Source organism: Phragmites australis, chromosome 11 (assembly GCF_958298935.1).
Source record: "Phragmites australis chromosome 11, lpPhrAust1.1, whole genome shotgun sequence".
Lineage (NCBI taxonomy): Eukaryota > Viridiplantae > Streptophyta > Magnoliopsida > Poales > Poaceae > Phragmites > Phragmites australis.
In genome coordinates this window covers 12,319,019-12,328,914 of record NC_084931.1, presented here as the reverse complement: position 1 = coordinate 12,328,914, position 9,896 = coordinate 12,319,019, and the positions used below count along the sequence as shown (strand labels likewise).

The 9,896-nt window shown below is 41.8% G+C and overlaps 1 long non-coding RNA gene across 4 annotated transcripts; it reads right to left on the bottom strand.

The window, feature by feature from the left end:
• Positions 1-1,458: 1,458 nt before the first annotated feature.
• LOC133883974 (uncharacterized) lies at positions 1,459-6,235 on the bottom strand. 4 transcript variants are annotated; one of them, XR_009903038.1, is made up of 6 exons: positions 5,717-6,235; positions 5,551-5,625; positions 5,360-5,454; positions 3,858-5,261; positions 2,986-3,189; positions 1,465-2,049 (listed from the first exon to the last, which is right to left on the bottom strand). It is a non-coding gene; the product is annotated as an uncharacterized LOC133883974 (long non-coding RNA). The 4 variants fall into 4 exon arrangements; XR_009903039.1 differs by having other exon boundaries at positions 1,465-1,874; XR_009903040.1 differs by having other exon boundaries at positions 1,459-3,189; positions 4,469-5,261.
• Positions 6,236-9,896: the final 3,661 nt, after the last annotated feature.

Genomic DNA, 9,896 nt, shown 5'->3' with positions numbered 1-9,896 from the left:
AGCCTCTTTAGATCATCAGCTTAATTCATGTGACTATTCCATATTTCAATATTTGTTCGATAACCAATAGGCTTTTGTTTCTTGTTGCCATAGATATTTGTACTGATCCATAGGCTTTTGTTTCTTGTCGCCATAGATATTTAGCTATAATCGTGGCCTCGAATTATATCTGAACTAGTAGAGTCTGGTTTTCTATGGTACTATACTTCAGATTGATAAATCGGTACTCCCTCCATTTCTTTTTATAGGACAGTAGAAATAGGGTGCGGTCTAACCACGCCTGATAGCCCGCCCCACTGGCATATGGCAATGTTGCCGATTTAGGTAGAAAAAGAGTGATACACTGTTGTACCAGGCAGAATTTAGACGATCATCCTGGACATGTTGTGAGCTCAATTTGGCATGGACTCTGTATCATCACGGGACTTTTTTTTTAGCCAGATGGCTTGCTTCCCCACCCCGCCTCAGCTTGCATTGAGTTTTGTAATCTAAAATTCAGCAAGCAAATTGTTTTCCGAGGCACTGCAACATCACCAACATGGGCCAAAGTAGATACGAGCATTGTTAAGAGAAACTAAAGATTTCACTTCTCACCTTCTATCTATCACTCAGGCTATGAAACCAATCCTGTTCTTCAGCATTCTGGACAGGCTCTACTAATCCGGTACGGATGGCATAGCTGAGCCAAGAGTCCCCAGTCGAAACAACATCAGCTGCCATTGAGGGCTTCTGCTTAACTTGACCCTTGTCCAAAGAAGGTGACATCTCATGACAAGCGCATTAAGATTAGGGCGAAGCTCAGGGCCTACTTCATCAGTACACTCTTTAGTGCACTTCTTTTCCTTCATTGGGCGCCTCTCCATTGAAATCTTCCCAGAAAGTTAGGCCTCCACAAATCCTCCCAATTCTACCCATGACATATCAATACTAGAATAATAGCACGGCATTGCCGTGCCCCTGTGCAATCTGAGATAATGGCAGTATATGTAGGTTCCCTGCTTTGCTTTAGCCAAAAAGATAGTCTTCTCAGATAGTTTTAGAATCACAAGCTCCAACAAATCTCACAGCATCCACATTATGGGGATGCCAAAATAAGATCCCACACAATTTGAACAGAAATGAAAAATAAAATGTAGCACGTGTTATGTGATTCCACCCATATTATATGTTATATCTTTCAGCATTGTCAAAAATTTTAAACTTGACAGATCACATACGGAGCAGCCCTAAGATTATAATTCAAGACTTACCAACATTATATCGTCACTGGATAGTTAATAGTAATTGAAGAATCATAAGTAGATAGGAAAAGCATACGCATTCTCTTCTATTCCCATTGGATCATTTTCAGGTTGCATTTGTGATTGAACAAATAAAAGAAAATAAGTAGGCAGAATTAGGTACTTAGAAAAAGAAGCACTAAAAAAAATCTTATAATAGCTTGTACATATAAAAAAAAGAATTTGTTAGTCAATTTCAATTACTATTATTATGCAATATATTTTGAATCATAACCCATACTGGAGTCTATGATTTAATTAGGTACCCATGGAGTAATACTGTAACAGTACTGTTCAGGATTAATGTAACGTGTGAGTAACTGAGTACACATTTAGGAAGTCATTCGAGCTAACAAATATAATTCCTCTTTTTGTGAGTGCACAAATGATTTCAAACAAATCAGTATACATGCGCCCACCGACATTAGGCTGTCCCAACATAGATAGATACAAAATTTCATGGACAGCAAATTTTCTTCCTCAGAGAAAGTAAGACAAAAGGCAGGGGGAGTTAATGTTAACAGCTCATGATCCATAAGCATGTCCATTAGAACTGTTATACCAGGAGGAATTAACAGAATTGCCTCATGTAATCTGAAATACCAAAAGAAAAGCAGTTACATGGTATTCTAATGGAATTAATAGAATTGCCTCCTGTAATCTGAAATGCCAAAAGAAAAGCAGTTGCATGGTATTCTGATGTAGTGATGGCATCTCAACAGGGCAAAAATAATTACAGGGCACCTTATCAACGAGTCTGTAAGCAGAGCTGTACATACGTAGGAAATTAATATTAGATTGCATTTTTTAACATAGTTTATATAACTTGTATGCACATGAACAAAGATATAAATATGATATATGTTGGTAAAGAAGAATCCATTAGCAGAAGCTAAATTTGACACCAAGACAAATATTGATAGTATTAGCGGTTAATATAAATGGAATTGAGCAATGGAAGTGCTTTTGGTATGAACTCAAACAGTAGAGAAAAAAGATTGAAAGAAAAGATTTTGCTGTCAATAGTCAGTTGACCCTTATGGATCGCTTTTTGACGTTCAGACTTCAGAGTTTGTGTAAGTAAATTGCTTGAGCTGGTTAATATTGACTATTTCCTGATGCTTGCTACAAAATGAAATAGAAAATGCTAACCAACACCCGCATCTTAGCTTTGATTCGTAGATCCATGAACGTGAAAAAGAGATATATAATAGTCAATTTTGTAGACCGGCAAGTTGAAATAAAAATTAATGAACTACAGTGGCATATGTTTTTGTTACTGGAGCTCTAATGAAAGTCTGATGGCTACAGTGTAAAGCCTTTCACTTGTATGAGTAAGGCTACATTTTAGTAATTGAAGAAGTGTAAGAGGGAAGGTGTGCTGGTCAAGTAAGGTATCATAAAAAGGAATAGTTATTTTATTGTGTTTATACTTGGATTAAATGTAGGATGAAAAAGAATATATCTCTATAGTTTCTTTTCCAAAATGGATATACTTTACCTAGATCTGTTCGAAGGGCAACAGCTACCTTACAGAAAAGAACATGTTTGTTAATAGATCTAATAAAAAACAGGTGATAATAAAAGGATCTAATGAAAATATTGCCTAGATTAGGAACATTTGACCGGTAATGTATATAAAATCACATCTACAGGCAGCTATGTTTTGCGAACAAAATCCATACCAAAACGGCGGTAACAATACCTAAAATCTCGCATTCGCCATGGCTTCATTAGTTGATTCAGTATTGCTGACCTCAGGTGATGATGTTCTGTCACTCTTCTTCAGCTGCAGAACCATCATGAATGACTTCTGCACTTGAACGGCCTCTTCATCAACTAAAGTTTCATTGCTACTTTGGGGTGAGTTATTCTTGTCTGCCAGATCTGGGCCCTTGGACTCAATATTCTGAAGGGAAAACACAGATTTCATGAATAATAGTAACCAAAAAAACTAATATTCAAATTAGAATAGCAAATATTGCATTGGATCCAGATATATAGGTCATTGGATAGGAAGATAGGTGAAATTCAATCAGATTTATTTCATAGTTCTTGAAGAAAATAGATAATTCTTCATCACATGTACAATATGCGGTTTAACTGACAACATATAGGATAGTTGCCAACTGCCAGCTTCGCATATAGAAAAGAGCTTAAAACTGTTAGCAGTTAGCATTTGACATCTTTGCATAAGAAGCTTGTTCAGCTGTAAGTTTCTGATTGGTTTAATTACTCTTGTCTCTTTCAGCTTTCTATGCCACTACATAGTTTATACGTTCAATGAGGTAGAAAAATAAACTTTTAGTTTCTCATTACTCCCTCCGGTAAAAAAGACATGGCATCTTTCACGGTCTTCGACGTTAAACTTTGACCACTATTTTCTATTAGAAAATAGTTATAATATCTAATTAAAATATAATATTATGAAAGTATTTTTCAAAACAAATCTACACGTATAATTTTTATTTTTTCAAACTAAATATTTTGGAAGCTATTGACGATCAAAGTTTTAAAAGTTTGACCGGATCTTAGTCAAAGCGTCAAGTATTTATGACCAGAGGGAGTATTTTTTACATTGAAGTGCTGAGCATCTCCAAGGGATTCCCTTCGCGGACAAGAATCCCTTCGCGAAGAAATTTTCGTTCCCTTCAGTACTCCAACAGTTTCCCTTCACGATTCCTGTAATGAAAGGATTCCCAAGGATGTTCCCTTCAAGACGGGATTATCTCTCTTTTCCTTTCACAAATCCATTCGATGGAAACTATTAGAGATGAGAGAAAATAAAGGAAATGGGAACAAGGAGGGGAATCAGGAAGGGAACGAAATGAAGTGAATATGGTTGAGGATGTTCTAATTGTTAATACGGATATAGGTATGGTAAAAAATCAAACAATAAAAGTTTATACGTTCAATGGAAGTGCTTTCTAGAATTAAGGAGATAAAAAAATCCCAGCAATAGGAAGCCTAGTTATAAGATGTGAGCAAAGCAAAAGATAATTAACTCAATCCATCGTCCCATTTCTTGTATGGAAATAGGCTAGAAAAATTCTCCAAGACATGCAAATACTCAGGCAATAATTGTGATGCCTAAAAACATCAGTAACCTATCATTAGAGACCTAACATAATTCTTGGGAAAAAATAGGTATTTAATCGCATAGCAGACACAGATAGTAAAGGAACAACCATATTCCAAATGAACAGCTGCTGATATCACCATGGAGTACTGATGAAATGAGAGAAAATAACGATGTTCATAGCCAACATAGTGCTCCACACCAGGCTCAATGCCATGGTTCCTGGACAGGGCTTCAAAGTAAAGGAACGCCATTACGCCAACAAACATTGAGCACGAGCACGAATTGTGGTTCCATGCACTCCTTCATCAGTTCAAACAGCCGCAGTGCCTCATCTCGAAGCCCGTTCACGGTGTAGCCGTCGATCATGATGTGCCATGAGTCCATGTTCCATTCAGCAGTATTACCGAACATCCTGCGGGCATGGCATGGGGCATGGCAGCTCACTTGTCGTATATCTCGAGCAGCTTGTTGTTGACCTTGAGGTCGCTGCGGAAGGGACAGCGGAGGAAGAAGTCGTGCACCTTCTCGCCTCATCTAGTACCATAGGGTTTGAGCAGACAGCGACGAGCTCGTAGAAGGCAGGCGGGTCGGCGCACGCTCCCTTGGCGAGCAGCTCCACCGCATCCTTCACCCACCCCTCCTGGCACAACACCATCATCTCCCCTGGTCCTGCCGTAGGATCAGGCCGCGGCGGCGGAGTCGCGTGCTGCTGCGGGGGCGGAGTCCCGTAGCACATGATACAAATTACAACCTCTTCAAATACGTAAAACATGCAGTCGAGTGCTCTGACCAGTTTCATTGGATACATCTTCCTTGGAGACTACGGATGAGTATATTGCTTTGTTAAACTCATCGGTATATGCAAGCAACTCCTCAGCAAACTGCTTCTTTGCAGAATCCTGCAATTTTCCGAATTCAGAATTTCAGACTAACAAGCCTGAGAAGCTATTCCATATTCGCAACCATTGCACTGATGCCGATCAAATATATGTCTTACATCAGGAAGAAATGATGGGCCTTTGAAATTGTTATTCATGTACTTAACCAAATCCAAGGTTGGTTGTTGTGCTCCAGTGGTAAGCAACGTACAACCTTCATGAGACCACGGGAAAAAAGAGGGGTTAACTTTTTCCTCCTGATATCTGTGCACAAGTGGAAATATGCAATTACTAGGTAAGAAACACTTACCTGGTCGTGCCGTCGAAAAGGGGAGGGGGCTCGGAGGCGGAGGTAAGGGGAGATGGGAGTACTTCCTTCACGGAGCTGCACAGCGAACAAAATTTTTCATTAAGATATTCAGTCAAGAATGTAAACGGCCAGACCAGGATTCCACTCCGCCACTTGACCTACTCACCATGCCGGTGTGGCGGCTGCCATGGCGACGATTCGGGAGGATTTCTTTGCGGCGATGTGGTGAGCTTCTCGTGAGGAGCGGTGAATCTGTATACGCCGCGATGGGAGGGTAGGTGGGGTGGTAGCGATGGGATGGCGAGCCAAGAAAATGGCGAGGGGAGTAGCGAGGTTTTTATTTCTTTTCTGAATCGCTATATCTAGCGATGGGGAGTGGGATACCGAGTTGGCTGAACATGTTCTAACAAATTTGAATATCATAGGCCTTAAAAAAATGGAGCTCTAGAGATTATAAATGATAGTCATAAATATCTCTTTACTGAATAAACGGATTTAGAAAATCATGAGGGATGATTCTAGTGATTATTGTGTACTGCTTGAGAGAAAATGCATGTGTACCTGTATTTTCGATGAACCCAAGAGCGCTGGCTTCTATCAGTTCTAACTGGGGACTTTACAAGGTGAAACACAGGTTTAAGTAGCAACGTATTCTGTCAAACCGGTTGCACCTCTGCATTCCTGTATCTGCTCATCGTGGCCACTTCGATCAAAATCCAACAATATAATAGTGCTCCGTTGTTTCGCGCTTGTGCGCACGCTCGAGCTTCACGCCATCAGCGTCAAACAGAGCAACGCCCCCAACCAACGCGCCAAACGGAAACCTGGCCCCAAGTTGGTCGTTGGTCGTTCAGCTGCGACTGGTGAGCGACGGGCAGGCAGAGATTGGCACGCGGCTGGTGGACGATGATTGGAACGTGTATAGCAACCTCGGATGATAGCAGCAAGGCGGCGATTGGTATGCGTCCTTGGAGCATAGCGGCAAGGCGGATAGCAGTCCGAAGCAGGAAACCCTACAGCAACGATGCCGGTTGTGCTGGCGATCGGATGGCAGCAATTAGGCTATTTGTTTTTACAGTCATTTCGGTAATATATTATCCTTTGATTCTACATACACCACTAATCAGTACAACACGATTTTTGCATCATTTTACGAGAGTCAACCACGAGTTACAAAGTGTGTGTTTTGGAGTCGCATTTTTAGCAAATGAGCAAACTGATTCATACATTTGGTTATTTGAGACATTCCTTAGAGCAACGGGAGGGATAACACCTAGACTCATAATCACCGATGAAGCTAAGAGCATAGCAAATGCTATTGTTTCAGTTTTTTGAAGCACGGTTTATAGGTTATGCATGTGGCATATGATGGAAAAAGTGTCCGAAAAAGGTTGGTCTGGCAGTTAGAGAAGACCCTGAGTTTTGGAATAGGATAAGCTTGTATGTTTGGGGATCAGAAACCCCAGCTGAGGTTGAGGCATAGTGGACTTCTATCATTTCAGAATTTGGCATAGAGGGTAACGAGTGGTTTTGTAACAGATTTGATATTCGAGAGTCATAGATACTAACTTATTTTATAGACATATCTTTAGTAGGCATTCTTCGAACCATGTCAAGGTCGAAAAGTGCAAATTCGTTTTTTAATCGTTTCATTCATTGCAAGCTGGCTTTTGTTGAGTTATAGCTTAGATTTGATACAGCTTTAGAATGCCAACGACAGGAGGAGTTGATGGCGGACAACACTAGCATTCATACGACACCTTAGCTTATGACATAGTGGGCAATGGAGAAACAAGGAAGTGAGGTATTCACATATGCAGTGTTTGAGCAATTTCAGCATGAAGTTATTGCCACAAGAGACAACTGTTGTGTTCAAAGCATTACACATGATGGCAATGTGTCCAAAAATCCTGTAGATTGCTACATGTTGTAAACACATTTACCATAGCGTGCGGGTATTGTAATTCTGTTTACTCTAGTTATGCTGCCCATGCTTGAATTGTAACTATTGTTACTATGACTTGAATGGTAATTGCGGTCGAAAAGCACCTGCCAGTGTCATAATTAGAGTTACACTTCCCATGCCCGAGTTTTAACTATTGTTACCATGAGTTCAATGGTAACTACAGTCACAGTGCACCTATCAATGTCATAAATAGAGTTACGTTGTCCATGCCCAAATTATAACTATTGTTACCATGACTTGAATGGTAATTGCTGTTAATATTTATAGGTTTAAAAATAGTTATTAAAAATATCGCAGTTTAAATTGTAGCCATTTAAAAATATAGCCGTTGGGATATAGGGAGTTAGATATTGGAAGTCTATTGGAGAGTACAGTGATATTGGGAGGGACACTTATTAAGAAGACTCCTTATATGGGGTTTTTGGAGTGAATTTTTTGGAGTCTGTTGGAGATACCATTACTCAATATGTTCATATTCAACAAAATAGATAAATTTATTTACAACAGCTTAATGTATGTGGCCAAATGAGTATTTCTGAAAATTCCCACCTCTTTTATTCACAAACATGAATGTCAAATCTGTACAATGTGGTATAGAATCTGTACAAATTGATACATTAGTTTTGATAATCTGAAACCTAAGTTTAAAAGATTCATTGCATTATATAATTACTTTTCTCCACTCATTGCACTACAGAATTACATTGCACTATAGAATCTGTAATGGTTCACTCAAGCTTTCACACCACTTTGATGCTCCACTGGTAGCAATCCCAACAGGCAATGGCAATGACAAGGCTTCAAGAGGGAATTTGTAGGGAACTTGAATGCAAAAGTTGTTCTTGACAGCACACAAATAGATCACGAACTCGTCTACAAACATGAAGCATAGCAAGCAATGCAAATTGTATTTCCAGCTAGTTAGACTGAACTACTAAAGCTCTAGAACAGATTCAGGTGGAGAAGTGGAACATCCTCATTCAATTGCTCAATTGCATCCGGGCTTCACCATTGTCTAGAGGAATCTACAGATACAAAGTGAATCAAATTAACAATTCACCCATTCACACAGATGCCAATGCTACCACTTGCAATTAGCCTAAACAAGCTAGGATTGGGACCATACTTGAGATACCATATCCCTAGGGTTGAAAACGGAACGGGAAAATCCCGTCCCGTCCCGGTGTCGTATCCCATTTTTTCCCGTTCGTTTTCGTATTTTCGAATCTTATCTGGAAACGGGACGAAAATGGTATAGGTTTGGCGAAAACGGTACCAAAAATGGTTTGAGATATTTTCGTCTGTTTTGTCATTTTCCTATTTTTATGCAGGATATTCCCGTTTTCCTCCCGTTTTTCCTTCGCGGGATAAGGCTTGAATACATCTCCCGCAACCCTAGCCCACTAAGGCCCATGTGCCGTCGGTGGCTTAGTGGCTCGGCGTGCAGCACATCCGCTAATCCACAGTCAGTGTCGCCTAGCTGCTAGGACTAGGAGCTCCGCGCACGCCGCATAGGCGCACTCCAGCCACCGCCTGCCAGGCGCTCCGCTGCTCCGCGCACTCCATCAGTTGGCCGTCGCCCACCTGGAGCTCCGCAGTCTGCACACTCCAGCCGCCAGTACGCCAGGCGCTACGCGCACTCCAGCTGCCAGGCGCTCTACGCGCTCGAGACTCGCCCTGTCGGCTGTTGCCTAGGAGGCAGGAGGTCCCCACTTGCCCACTTCGGCTTCGCCAGTATCCGCCGACCACCCGCTGGTCGCTGTCCTGCGCGCCGACCGTCCGCATCAAACTGTTCCGCCACTGGTGGAGCTGTGGAGTCGTGGCCCCTTCGGCCTTCGCAGAATCGCAGTCGCCGTCGGCACGTCGCCCAGGAGCTTGTGTGCTCGGTGTCGGTGGCCGGTGCTCCTGCTCCAGCCTCCAGAGCGGCAGCAAGCCAGCAATTGAGCGGCAGCCGGTAGCAGTCAGCAGAGCTGCAGATGCCCGAACTGCCAAGTGCTGATGCCCTCCCGACCCCCCTTCTCCGGGAAACTCGTGATGCTACCAACTGGAGAAGCCCCTTCTGGCTCGAGGCCACCGGAGAAGTACCTGGGTTTGGGCCGCTTGCTCCTAGAGGCGCCGCCGCCGACACCTACAGTCGATGCCAAGACGGACAGCTCTACTGCAAGTACACCTCCACTCCAAGTATCCAAACTATGACCATCAATCCTAGCAATACATCTCTGCAGAATTGGTTATATTGCTCGTGGATAGAAGATGACTTGTCACGAAGTGTTCAGTGTTACAAAGTGTTCTAGTCACTGTGATGAATATGAAATGATGATTTTACGAAGTGTTCATTCGAATTCAGCTCGACATTGGTGTGAAATTTGCTGCACGCTTG